This window comes from Petromyzon marinus, unplaced genomic scaffold (genome assembly GCF_048934315.1).
Source record: "Petromyzon marinus isolate PM22_M1 ecotype Great Lakes invasive population unplaced genomic scaffold, UKy_Petmar_22M1.pri1.0 PM_G_Scaffold_17, whole genome shotgun sequence".
Lineage (NCBI taxonomy): Eukaryota > Metazoa > Chordata > Hyperoartia > Petromyzontiformes > Petromyzontidae > Petromyzon > Petromyzon marinus.
Window position 1 is genome coordinate 2,742,602 of NW_027422728.1, and position 12,981 is coordinate 2,755,582.

Here is a 12,981-nt window from a genome sequence, read left to right on the forward strand (position 1 = left end):
TATGTTTTTGTTTGCATTTTGACTGTAGGTATTGTGGTTATGCAGTAGACATGAATCCTTGTTAAAAAGGTTTCAGTTTTGTTGCCAGAAAAAAGAGGGAAAACCCCTATTGTTACATTTTGGTACTGGCAAAGGAGGTCTAATGAAGTTACAAATGCTTTAATGAGTTATCAAGATTTACTAACCATTTTATAAATTCTCTATGTGCCCTCCACCAACATCGAGACGATAGTTGAATTCGTCCCAAACGCCTCTCAAAGCGAAGTCTTCTCTTCCACTGAAGTCACCGCTTGCCGTGATTCTGTTTTTGAGGTCATCCAGATGAGTCGCTGATGGTAGCACCAAAATCACTCTACGGGTCTTTGACGTATCACCACAAGGACAAGTCGCAGGGTGTGGCCGGTGAATGACTGAGGCTAGGGGATGTTTGTGCGCTGGCAGAAGCATCTAGCGGTTATCATTTTAAACTCTATGCCCCGCCGTTTCAAGTGGTATTGCCCGATGACGTTGGATGTAATTACCAGCGTAACGTCACAGTACTAATCAAACTGTAAATGTTGTGGATTCACTCTTCAACCACCACCGGTGTGGGGCTAAAGTAGTGAACTAATTGTCTTTTTTCAACGTGACGCTTTTTTTGCTGATTGGCCGTGTCGGGTGGTGGAGGGTTACGACACAGTTATAAATAACACCATCTAACCCAGAAAACCTTTATTGTGGATTATTATGAAGAGTTCGTGGTTTGCAGAGATGTAGCGATTTCAAATCGGGTCAATGTATTTGAAACACCCTGCTCTAAAATCCTGACCCGAACCTTAATAACACGATTATATTAAAACATTATAGCAATGCATTGATAAAAATTACATATTTACAGTGGTGGTAAATATTCAACATGCAAAAATAATGTGCGGTGCTTCGAAAAGTATTACATTTGCATCTTCCGGCATAATTATGAAGACAACCTAGACTGGATCAGCCCATCATCTGTCGGGGGTAGATACTGTGGAGGAGAAGTCAACAGTGGTTGCCTTTATGTGTTTACTTGCCCCCGCCATAGTAACGTCGAATTTCCACCACGTGGCTCAGAGCTCTTAAACGGGAGATGAGCACCGCCTAAATGCTCACTTTGTAAAAAAAATATTTTTGAGATCAGAACGCATCAGTACAAATACAATATTACAGTAGAGTTCACATTGCAGCAGTACACAGACAAGTCACAATCATTCATTGTTATTATTTTATCCAGGCGAGATTGCAGGATTCAATCCATGCAACCTATCTTGGCCACGGATCAGTAACGAAGGGATGGGGAACCTTACGACTTCGGCTGATTGTTGATCCTTCAACAACAGCCTTGTGCCATTGTAATGTTTTTTTATTTAACGTAAAGGCATTTATGTTTTTTAACTTTATATTTTGAAAAGTAATGTCCGTTTGTGTTGACCCTGCAACCACAGCCTTCCGATTAATTATTAGACGGTTGGCTATTTTATCATTCGTTATTTTACAATAATTAACTTTACTTCTGAACAATCACTTCGCTGTCTCCTATAAATCGTTCATTGAATGTTTTTGATATTTTTATTCTGAATCTGCTCGTGTAAAATCGATGTTTTCATTTTATTAAAAAATTTGAGCGATGCATCAATGCGTTTGTTTTTGTCAATTTCCCCGTGTCTAATCGGCACCAGTGATTCTGTCAAATTCGCTTCAGAACGATGGACCCACAAATCAACTTTGGTTACAGCCTGCTTTGTCGAGTCTTAGAAGATGTGCAGTTTGTGGATTAACGCTCCACGATTAATTGGTGATGTACAGTGGGATGATGTATGAAGAAATATTTCATACTGTGGGAATTGCAGGTTAAACTTCACAGACTGTACCCAGTCTTTGGGGGGTAGGGGAGGGAAAATGTCCTTCCTTGTTATAGTAATAGGTTTTACCCTTTTAATTGGCACAAAAACTGACACCTTTATTCAAGGCATCATGTTTGCAATAACCACAACACAAGCAGTCAAAATGCAAACAAAAGCGACAACTCTGATAATAATATGCACTGTCCTTGAATTTGATTGGGTAAAACCTATTACTATATCTTGTTACTGGCAAAGGAGGTCTCATAATGTAAATCTTTCCATGTTGTTAAACTCCAACCCTCGCTGTGACCCTGTTGAAGCAACGCTGGATGGCGCCCTATTCCCATTGTAGATCCTGAACTCGCGCTGTGCAGAGTGGTCCTGATGTCTTGTGACTCCCAAAATTAATTGACCCCTAACATATTTGTCATTTGCATGTTAAATGTTGGGTTTTAAATAAAGCCTCCCATTACAATATTAAGCTTTAGAGAATTCAATTAAGAACGCGAGACATTTGGACCACCCTGTATTTGTAGCCTGGAATTCCATGTTGCTGATGGTGGCCAGTTTACATTGGTTGGCTTCTCACAAAGTGATGCTCAATATACACAATAAATATGAAAATAATGGAAGATAAAAACATCTCGCATTCTGAAGGATTTCAGCTCAAAGTTCAGCTTTAAATGTTACCTGTTTTGTTGCCAGAAAAAAATGGGAAAACCTATTCTCACATAAATCAGCTAATGAACTGTCATTCCACTGAATTTGTATCTGAGATATAGACAGGGTTTTCATAATAAATTGATGGTGGATAAAACCAGCAAGTGGCAAATTCCGCAACAGGTTACTTTATAAATTTCTATAAATCTCGGAATGAAATGTGCGTGTGTGTTGCGGTTTTTCTGTTTAATTTTTGTTAAAAAAAAGTTACTTATTAACTTTGTACCCAGTGGTGTTGACAAGAATCAATGATCAAAGTTAATGACACACCCACAAATGAAAAGACGGCTGATAAGTTAAAGAGCCAAGCTCCATACTCTTTGGTTCTATTGGGTAAAGTCACGTAGGTAAAAAAATAAAATAACAAGCCAAGCTCCATTGGAAGTCGACAGTGACCAGTCATTTTATTGTCGAGATACGTTACACAAGTGCGCTACTTGGCGGGCTGCAGGCCAACAGTGGCCGTTGAAGATGAGATCAGATTGCTTCATTGATGTTTTGTTTCATCATTAGACCTCCTTTGCCAGTACCAAAATATAATAACAGGGGTTTTCCTCCTTTTTTTCTGGCAACAAAACTGAAACGTTTTTAACAAGGATTCATGTTACTGCATTAACCACACACAATACCTGCAGTCAAAATGCAAACAAAAAAACATACTCTGATAATATATATGTGGCATTGAAGCCTCGACCCAATTGGTGCTCGACCAGATGACGCCAAAAGGCTCAAAAGAAAGCCGTCCCTTGGTGTGGACCAATCAGTTTCAAGGACAATGCATCATCATATATTATCATAGTATGTTTTATTTTTGCATTGAGACTGCAGGTATTGTGGTTAATGCAGTAACATGAATCCTTGCAAAAAGGTTTCAGTTTTGTTGCCAGAAAAAAGGGGGAAAACCCCAATTATTATTATAGTTGTTTTGTTATTACTGGATTGGAGTCTCTCTCGGAGCCATGCCAGCATCACCACAGTTTAAACACTCGCACACAGATCATACATTCGAGATTTTGCCTCTACGGTGCAGTGTTCTTTAGATGGAAGCTTTCAATTTACGTGTGTACAGAATGTGAAAATTCCAGTAGCTAAATATATATTTGTGTGTGTGTGTAAAGAAGGATGACCATTGTGTGGGTGGAAGGCACCTAGCCCTGAAAGACACTGGTAACTGTCAGTCGATAAGGTATGTTACAATATACAGGAGTACTATCTGTATACTTGATGTATACTGCACGTACAAAACCCCTTTTGGCAATGTGCTGTTTGGATGAGGGCCCTCTCCACGCTGTCTGGGTCATGGACACGATTTTGCAGGATGGTAAAGGCAGGGAGTCATAGACGTGGCAGTTTTAGAAGTGCAGCACAATTTATTTTACTTCGCTGTCATCTGCTGCCCACAAAACTCGTCTTTAATAAGTGTCGTTTGTTTTTTATTAACATAAAATAGTCACGTTCCACAAGGTGCTCCAGATGTCTTGTGACCCCCCCCCCCCCCACACACTTAATTATGTTCATACGGTATATATTTTATGTAAGGTTTATTTAGAAACAGAAATTAATACGCAAATGAAACACATTTTCCGGGGTCAGTTAATTGGGGGTTATAAGACATCTGGACCGTCCTGTATAGTACACAACAGAGAGTCTGCTGTATTGTCACGTGGCTAAACTCTTAGTACTGGTCCTGATTTAAGATGGTATATACAGCATGGGGCAGTAAAGACACATTTGAGAAAAGCATACTGTATACAGTAGTGTATTGTTAAAGTTAATTAAAATAACATACAGTATATCTCCATATATATAAAAGGCAAAGTTGTGATTGTGTCAGTTTAACACGTAGCAAGCTTTCGCGACCAATATTATTCATAATAAAGGTTTTTTTTAGTTAGATCGCGTTATTTATGAATGTGTCGTAACCCTCCACCACCCGACACGGCCAATCAGCAAATAAATTAGTGAACTAATTGTCTTTTGTCAACGTGACACTTATTTTTTGCTGATTGGCCGTGTCGGGTGGTGGAGGGTTACGACACAGTTATAAATAACGCGATCTAACCCAGAAAACCTTTATTGTGGATTATTATGAAGAGTTCGTGGTTTGCAGAGATGTAGCGATTTCAAATCTGGTCGACCTATTTGAAACACACTGCTCTAAAATCCTGACCCGAACCTTAATAACAATACGATTGATTAAAACATTATAGCAATGCATTGATTAAAATTACATATTTACAGTGGCGGTAAATATTCAACATGCAAAAATAATGTGCGGTGCTTCGAAAAGTATTGTATTTGCATCTTCTGGCATAATTATGAAGACAACCTAGACTGGATCAGCCCATCATCTGTCGGGGGTAGATACAATGAGTAACACACTGTGGAGAAGTCAACAGTGGGGTTACTTGCCCCCGCCATAGTAACGTCGAATTTCCACCACGTGGCTCAGAGCTCTTAAACTGGAGATGAGCACCGTCTAAATGCTCACTTTGGAAAATTTTTATTTTCGAGATCAGAACGCATCAGTACAAATACAATATTACAGTAGAGCTCACATTACAGCAGTACACAGACAAGTCACAATCATTCATTATTATTATTTTATCCAGGCGAGATTACAGGATTTAATCCATGCAACCTATCTTGGCCACGGATCAGTAACTAAGGGATGGGGAACCTTACGATTTCGGCTGATTGTTGATCCTTCTACAACAGCCTTGTGCCATTGTGATGTTTTTTTTAATGTAAAGGCATTTATAATGTTTTTTAACTATATATTTTTAAAAGTAATGTCCGTTTGTATTGACCCTGCAACCACATCCTTCCGATTAATTATTAGACGGTTGGCTATTTTATCATTCGTTATTTACGATAATTAACTTTACTTCTGAACAATCACTTTGCTGTCTCCTGTAAATCGTTCATTGAATGTTTTTGATCTTTTTATTCTGAATCTGTTCGTGTAAAATCGATGTTTTCATTTCATTAAAAAATTTGAGCGATGCATCAATGCGTTTGTTCTTGTCAATGTCCCCGTGTCTAATCGGCACCAGTGATTCTGTCAAATTCGCTTCACTACGATGGACCCACAAATCAATTTTGGTTACAGCCTGCTTTGTCGAGTCTTAGAAGATGTGCAGTTTGTGGATTAACGCTCCACGATTAATTGACGATGTACAGTGGAATGATGTATGAAGAAATATTTCATACTGTAGGAATTGCAGGTTTAACTTCACAGACTGTACCCAGTCTTTGGGGGGTAGGGGAGGGCAAATGTCTTTCCTTGTTATAGTAATAGGTTTTACCCTTTTAACTGGCACAAAAACTGACACCTTTATTCAAGGCATCATGTTTGCAATAACCACAACATAAGCAGTCAAAATGCAAACAAAAGCGACAACTCTCATAAAAATATGCACTGTCCTTGAATTTGATTGGGTAAAACCTATTACTATATCTTGTTACTGACAAAGGAGGTCTCATAATGTAAATCTTTCCTTCTTGTTAAACTCCAACCCTCGCTGCGACCCTATTGAAGCAACGCTGGGTGGCACCCTATTCCCATTGTAGATCCTGAACTCGTGCTGTGCAGAGTGGTCCTGATGTCTTGTGACTCCCAAAATTAATTGACCCCGAACATATTTGCATATTAAATGTTGCGTTTTAAATAAAGCCTCCTAATACAATATTAAGCTTTAGAGGAGACATGAGACATTTGGACCACCCTGTATCTGTAGCCTGGAATTCCACGTTGCTGATGGTGGCCAGTTTACATTTTTTGGCTTCTCACAAAGTGATGCTCAATATACACAATAAGTATGAAAATAATGGAAGATAAAAACATCTCACATTCTGAAGGATTTCAGCTCAAAGTTCAGCTTTAAATGTGACCTGTTTTGTTGCCAGAAAAAAAATGGGAAAACCTATTTTCATATCAATCAGCCAATGAACTGTCATTACACTGAATTTGTATCTGAGATATAGACAGGGTTCTCATAATAAATTGGTGGATAAAACCAGCAAGTGGCAAATTCTGCAACAGGTTACTTTATACATTTCTATAGATCTCGGAATGAAATGTGCGTGTGTGTTGCGGTTTTTTCTGTTTAATTTTTGTTTAAAAAAATTGTTACTTATTAACTTTGTACCCAGTGGTGTTGACAAGAATCAATTATCAAAGTTAATGACACACCCACAAATGAAAAGACGGCTGATAAGTTAAAGAGCCAAGCTCCATTGGAAGTGGACAGTGACCAGTCATTTTATTGTCGAGATACGTTACACAAGTGCGTTACTTGGCGGGCTGCAGGCCAACAGTAGCCGTTCAAGATGAGATCAGATTGCTTCATTGATGTTTTGTTCATCATTAGACCTCCTTTGCCAGTACCAAAATATAATAATAGGGTTTTTCCTCTTTTTTTCTGGCAACAAAACTGAAGCCTTTTTAGCAAGGATTCATGTCTGCATTAACCACAATACCTGCAGTCAAAATGCAAACGAAAAAACATACTATGATAATAAATATGTGGCATTGAAGCCTCGACCCAATTGGTGCTCGACCAGATGACGCCAAAAGGCTCAAAAGAAAGCCGTCCCTTGGTGTGGACCAATCAGTTTCAAGGACAATGCATCATCATATATTATCATAGTATGTTTTATTTTTGCATTTTGACTGCAGGTATTGTGGTTAATGCAGTAGATATAAATCCTTGTTCTATGGGAGCCTTTAACATTGAAGTCTATGGGAGCCTTTAGCATTGAAGTCTATGGGAGCCTTTAACATTGAAGTCTATGGGAGCCTTTAATATTGAGGTCTATGGGAGCCTTTAACATTGAAGTCTATGGGAGCCTTTAACAGTGAAGTCTATGGGAGCCTTTAACATTGAAGTCTATGGGTGCCTTTAACATTGAAGTCTGTGGGAGCCTTTAACATTGAAGTCTGTGGGAGCCTTTAACATTGAAGTCTATGGGAGCCTTTAACATTGAAGTCTATGGAAGCCTGTAACATTGACGTCTATGGGAACTTTTAACATTGAAGTCTATGGGAGCCTTTAATATTGAAGTCTATTTGAGCCTGTAACATTGAAGTCTGTGGGAGCCTTTAACATTGAAGTCTATGGGAGCCTTTAACATTGAAGTCTGTGGGAGCCTTTAACATTGAAGTCTATGGGAGCCTTTAACATTGAAGTCTATGGGAGCCTTTAACATTGAAGTCTATGGGAGCCTTTAACACTGAAGTCTATGGGAGCCTTTAACATTGAAGTCTATGGGAGCCTTTAACATTGAAGTCTATGGGAGCCTTTAACATTGAAGTCTATGGGAGCCTTTAACATTGAAGTCTATGGGAGCCTTTAACATTGAAGTCTATTGGAGTCTTTAACATTGAAGTCTATGGGAGTCTTCAACATTGAAGTCTATGGGAGCCTTTAATATTGAAGACTATGGGAGCCTTTAACATTGAAGATGGCGCCGATGATGGCAGCCTCGGCCGGTTGGTGTGCCCTGTTTTGTCCAGTTTTGTCTTGTTTTGTCTTGAGAGGGGCTTGCTGTTCAACACACTCGTGCTGGTGAGAGAGGCCTGCTGTTCATCACACCCGTGCTGGTGAGAGAGGCCTGCTGTTTTGGGGCCTGCTGTTCATCACACCCGTGCTGGTGAGAGAGGCCTGCTGTTCAGTACACCCGTGTTGAGGGGCCTGCTGTTCAGCACACCCTTGCTCCTGCTGTTCAACACACCCGTGCTGGTGAGAGGGGCCTGCTTTTCAGCACACCCGTGCTGGTGAGAGGGGCCTGCTGTTCAGCACACCCGTGCTGGTGAGAGAGGCCTGCTGTTCAGCTCACACGTGTTGAGGGGCCTGCTGTTCAGCACACCCGTGCTGGTGAGAGGGGCCTGCTGTTCATCACATCCGTGTTGGTGAGAGGGGCCTGCTGTTCAGCACACCGGTGCTGGTGAGAGAGGCCTGCTGTTCAGCACACCCGTGTTGAGGGGCCTGCTGTTCAGCACACCCGTGCTGGTGAGAGGGGCCTGCTGTTGAGGGGCCTACTGTTCAGCACACCCGTGTTGGTGAGAGAGGCCTGCTGTTCAGCACACCCGTGTTGAGGGGCCTACTGTTCAGCACACCCGTGCTGGTGAGAGGGGCCTGCTGTTCAACAGACCCGTGCTGGTGAGAGGGGCCTACTGTTCAGCACATCCGTGCTGGTGAGAGGGGCCTGCTGTTCAACACACCCGTGCTGGTGAGAGGGGCCTGCTGTTCAACACACCCGTGCTGGTGAGAGGGGCCTGCTGTTCAACACACCCGTGCTGGTGAGAGGGGCCTGCTGTTCATCACACCCGTGCTGGTGAGAGAGGCCTACTATTCATCACACCCGTGCTGGTGTGAGGGGCATGCTGTTCATCACCCCCGTGTTGGTGAGAGGGGCCTGCTGTTCACTCCCATGCTGGTGAGAGAGGCCTACTGTTCATCACACCCGTGTTGGTGAGAGGGGCCTGCTGTTCACCACTCCCATGCTGGTGAGAGGGGCCTACTGTTCAACACACCAGTGCTGGTGAGAGAGTCCTGCTGTTCAGCACACCCGTGCTGGTGCGAAGATGGCGCTGATGATGGTAGCCTCAGCCGGTCGGTGCGCCCTGTTTTGTCTTGTTTTGTCTGTCAATTCAGTGTTTTGCCAAGATTTTCGGAGTTCTCTAACAAGAGACGAACTTTTAAATATCAGGGAAACAACTCCTGTGGATTTAATTCCTACTTTTCTGCTTCCAGCGGCAGAATTAGTAGGCATTCTAGTCAATGCCGCGCTAGGCTTTGCTCAAGCAACGAAACGCCGCCCAAGGGGTAAACGGTCGGGGGCTCTAGTACGGCTACGCAGACGCGGGATCCGAACAGTGCTTCCGAGCTTTTTCCTCTCCAACGTACGTTCACTGTACAACAAAATGGATGAACTTCAGCTACTGATGGTAAAAAACAAAGACTTTCTTTCAGCTTCTGCATTGTGCTTCACGGAAACATGGCTGTGTGATTTGATTCCGGACACTTCGCTACAACTAGCAGGATTCCATCTTGTAAGATCGGATCGTGACATAGCACTCTCCGGCAAGACGAAAGGCGGTGGTATTTGTTTTTACATTAACAGTGGCTGGTGTGTAGATGTCACAGTGATTCTGCAACATTGTTCTCCACTCCTTGAATCAATTTTTATAACCTGTAAACCGTTTTACTCGCCTCGCGAGTTCGCGTCGCTCATTTTGGTCGGAGTTTATTTGCCGCCTTGTCCTCAGGTTAAAGAAGCCCAACGCATGCTCGCCGATCAGATTCTGAGTGTGGAGCGAGCAAATCCAGATTCGTTGGTTATCGTACTTGGCGACTTTAACAAAGGTAATCTCAGCCACGAACTCCCCAAATACATACAATTCATTAAATGCCCAACCAGAGAAGGGAACACTCTGGATCACTGCTACACTACAGTCAGTAGAGCCTACCATGCCGTCCCCCGAGCAGCACTAGGACACTCTGACCATGCCATGGTCCACCTGATTCCTGCATACAGGCAGAAACTAAAACTCTGTAAACCTGCTGTGAGGACATCTAAACAGTGGACCAGTGAGGCTGTGGAAGATTTGCGGGCGTGCTTAGACTGTACTGACTGGGATATGTTCACGACTGCTACCAATAGTCTGGATGAACTCACAGAGGCTGTGACGTCCTACATCAGCTTCTGTGAGGACTGCTGTATCCCAACACGTACCAGGGTGAACTTTAACAACAATAAGCCCTGGTTCTCAGCAAAGCTCAGAAGGTTGAGGTTGGAGAAGGAGGAAGCGTTTAGGAGTGGAGATAGAGACAGATTCAAGGAGTCGAAGAACAGGTTTAGCAAAGCGGTGAGAGAGGCTAAACGACTGTACTCAGAGAGACTAAAACACCAGTTCTCTACAAACGACGCTGCTTCTGTCTGGAGAGGGCTCAGGCAGATCACCAACTACAAACCCAGAGCCCCCCACACCACTAACGACTCCCGCCTAGCCAACGACCTGAACGAGTTCTACTGTAGATTTGAAAGACAATTGGACTGTCCTGAACCACCCCTTCCAACCCAAGAGGCCCCATCCCCCACCAATACTACAGAGACGACTATCTCCTTTCAGGAGGAAGAAGTTAATAGACTTTTCAAGAGGCAGAATCCACGCAAAGCAGCCGGGCCGGACTCTGTCTCTCCAGCCACCCTCAGGCACTGCGCTGACCAGCTGTCTCCGGTGTTCACCAACATCTTTAACACCTCCCTGGAGACATGCCATGTACCAGCCTGTCTCAAGTCCTCCACCATCATCCCTGTGCCCAAAAAGCTAAGGCCAACAGGACTAAATGATTACAGACCGGTCGCCCTTACATCTGTGGTAATGAAGTCTTTTGAGCGCCTGGTCCTGGCACACCTCAAAGCCATCACAGACCCTCTCCTGGACCCCCTTCAGTTTGCCTACAGAGCCAACAGGTCTGTGGACGATGCAGTTAACATGGCCCTCCACTTCACCCTACAGCATCTGGACGCCCCAGCATCCTACGCCAGGATCCTGTTTGTGGACTTCAGCTCTGCCTTCAACACCATCATTCCTGCCCTGCTTCAGGACAAGCTCTTCCAGCTGAACGTGCCATACACCACCTGTAAATGGATCACAGACTTCCTGTCTGACAGGAAGCAGTGCGTTAAGCTGGGAACACAAGTCTCTGGCTCCAGGTCCATCAGCACCGGAACTCCTCAGGGCTGCGTCCTTTCCCCTCTGCTCTTCTCCCTGTATACCAACAGCTGCACCTCCAATCATCTGTCCGTCAAACTATTGAAGTTTGCGGATGACACCACCCTCATTGGGCTGATCTCTGGTGGGGATGAGTCTGACTATAGGTGGGAAGCTGACAATCTGGTGACCTGGTGTAGCCAGAACAACTTAGAGCTAAATGCCCTAAATACAGTTGAGATGGTTGTGGACTTCAGGAAGAATACAGCACCACTCACCCCCATCACCCTGTTAGACTCCCCAGTAAAAATTGTAGAGTCCTTCCGCTTCCTGGGCACTATTCTCTCCCGGGACCTCAAGTGGGAATTGAACATCAGCTCCCTCACCAAGAAAGCTCAACAGAGGATGTACTTTCTACGGCAGCTGAAGAAATTCAACCTGCCAAAGACAATGATGGTGCAATTCTATACAGCGATCATTGAATCCATCCTCACCTCCTCCATAACCGTCTGGTACGCTGCTGCCACTGCCAAGGACAAGAGCAGACTGCAGCGTATCATTCACACTGCTGAGAAGGTAATTGCCTGCAATCTACCGACCCTCGAGGACCTGCACACGACAAGGTCTATGAGGCGAGCGAGGAAGATTATGGCCGATTTCTCCCACCCTGGACACTCTCTGTTTCAGCTACTCCCCTCCGGCAGAAGGCTTCGGTCCATCAGGACCAAAACCTCACGCCATAAAAACAGTTTCTTCCCATCTGCTGCTGGCCTGTTAAACAAGGCCAAGGGCTAACACTGTTTTTAACATTTGATCTACATAACGACACGTTGCTGATATTAACTATGTTTCCCTATTTGTATTTTTAAATTATATCTTAAAGCTATTTTATATTCGATATTTATTTAATTTTATATACTTCAGCCCCTTAGTGTTAGACTTTTAACCCTTATTATAGTAAGACTTGTTTAAAACTTATTTAAGATTTTAGATTCCTATATGTTGAATGTATGCACCATCCTGCCAAAGTAAATTCCGTGTCGGTGTGAACTTACATGGCGAATAAAACCCTTTCTGATTCTGATTCTGATTCTAGAAGTCTATGGGAGCCTTTAACATTGAAGTCTATGGGAGCCTTTAACATTGAAGTCTATGGGAGCCTTTAACATTGAAGTCTATGGGAGTGTTCTATGTTGAACTTCTTTCGCTCCGTACGTGGCCAGCCATGCAAACCCACTGGCGGCATTCACAAAACAGACCCAGCACCCGTACCTCTGATTAGCACGGTTGGCCACGTAGGGTGCGAAAGAAGTTCAGGGCACGTACAGCCCTCGCGACAGGGAGCTTCGAGGCGCGTCGTCAGGGCCGTCGTTTGCGACATGGCCGGATAGCTTCTGAAAAACAGCTGCACGGCTCGGTGGGCATCAGGCGGTGAAATAAACAAAAAGAGTCTCCAGCGAGCGGAGAGCGAGAGGAGAGGCGGAGAGGGACGGACACTCAGGCGCGGCGTTCGGTCTCACCACAGGATGGTGGCGGGCGGCCACACCAACACCGAGCACTCCATGTACACCGCCTCTCCCTCTCTCGCTCTGTACATCCTGTCTGGCTCCGACAGCATCTGCGGGGCGCTGGCTGTGTGAGGCTGTCGTCGGGGGGCTGCCGCGTCCCCCCCTACGAGTC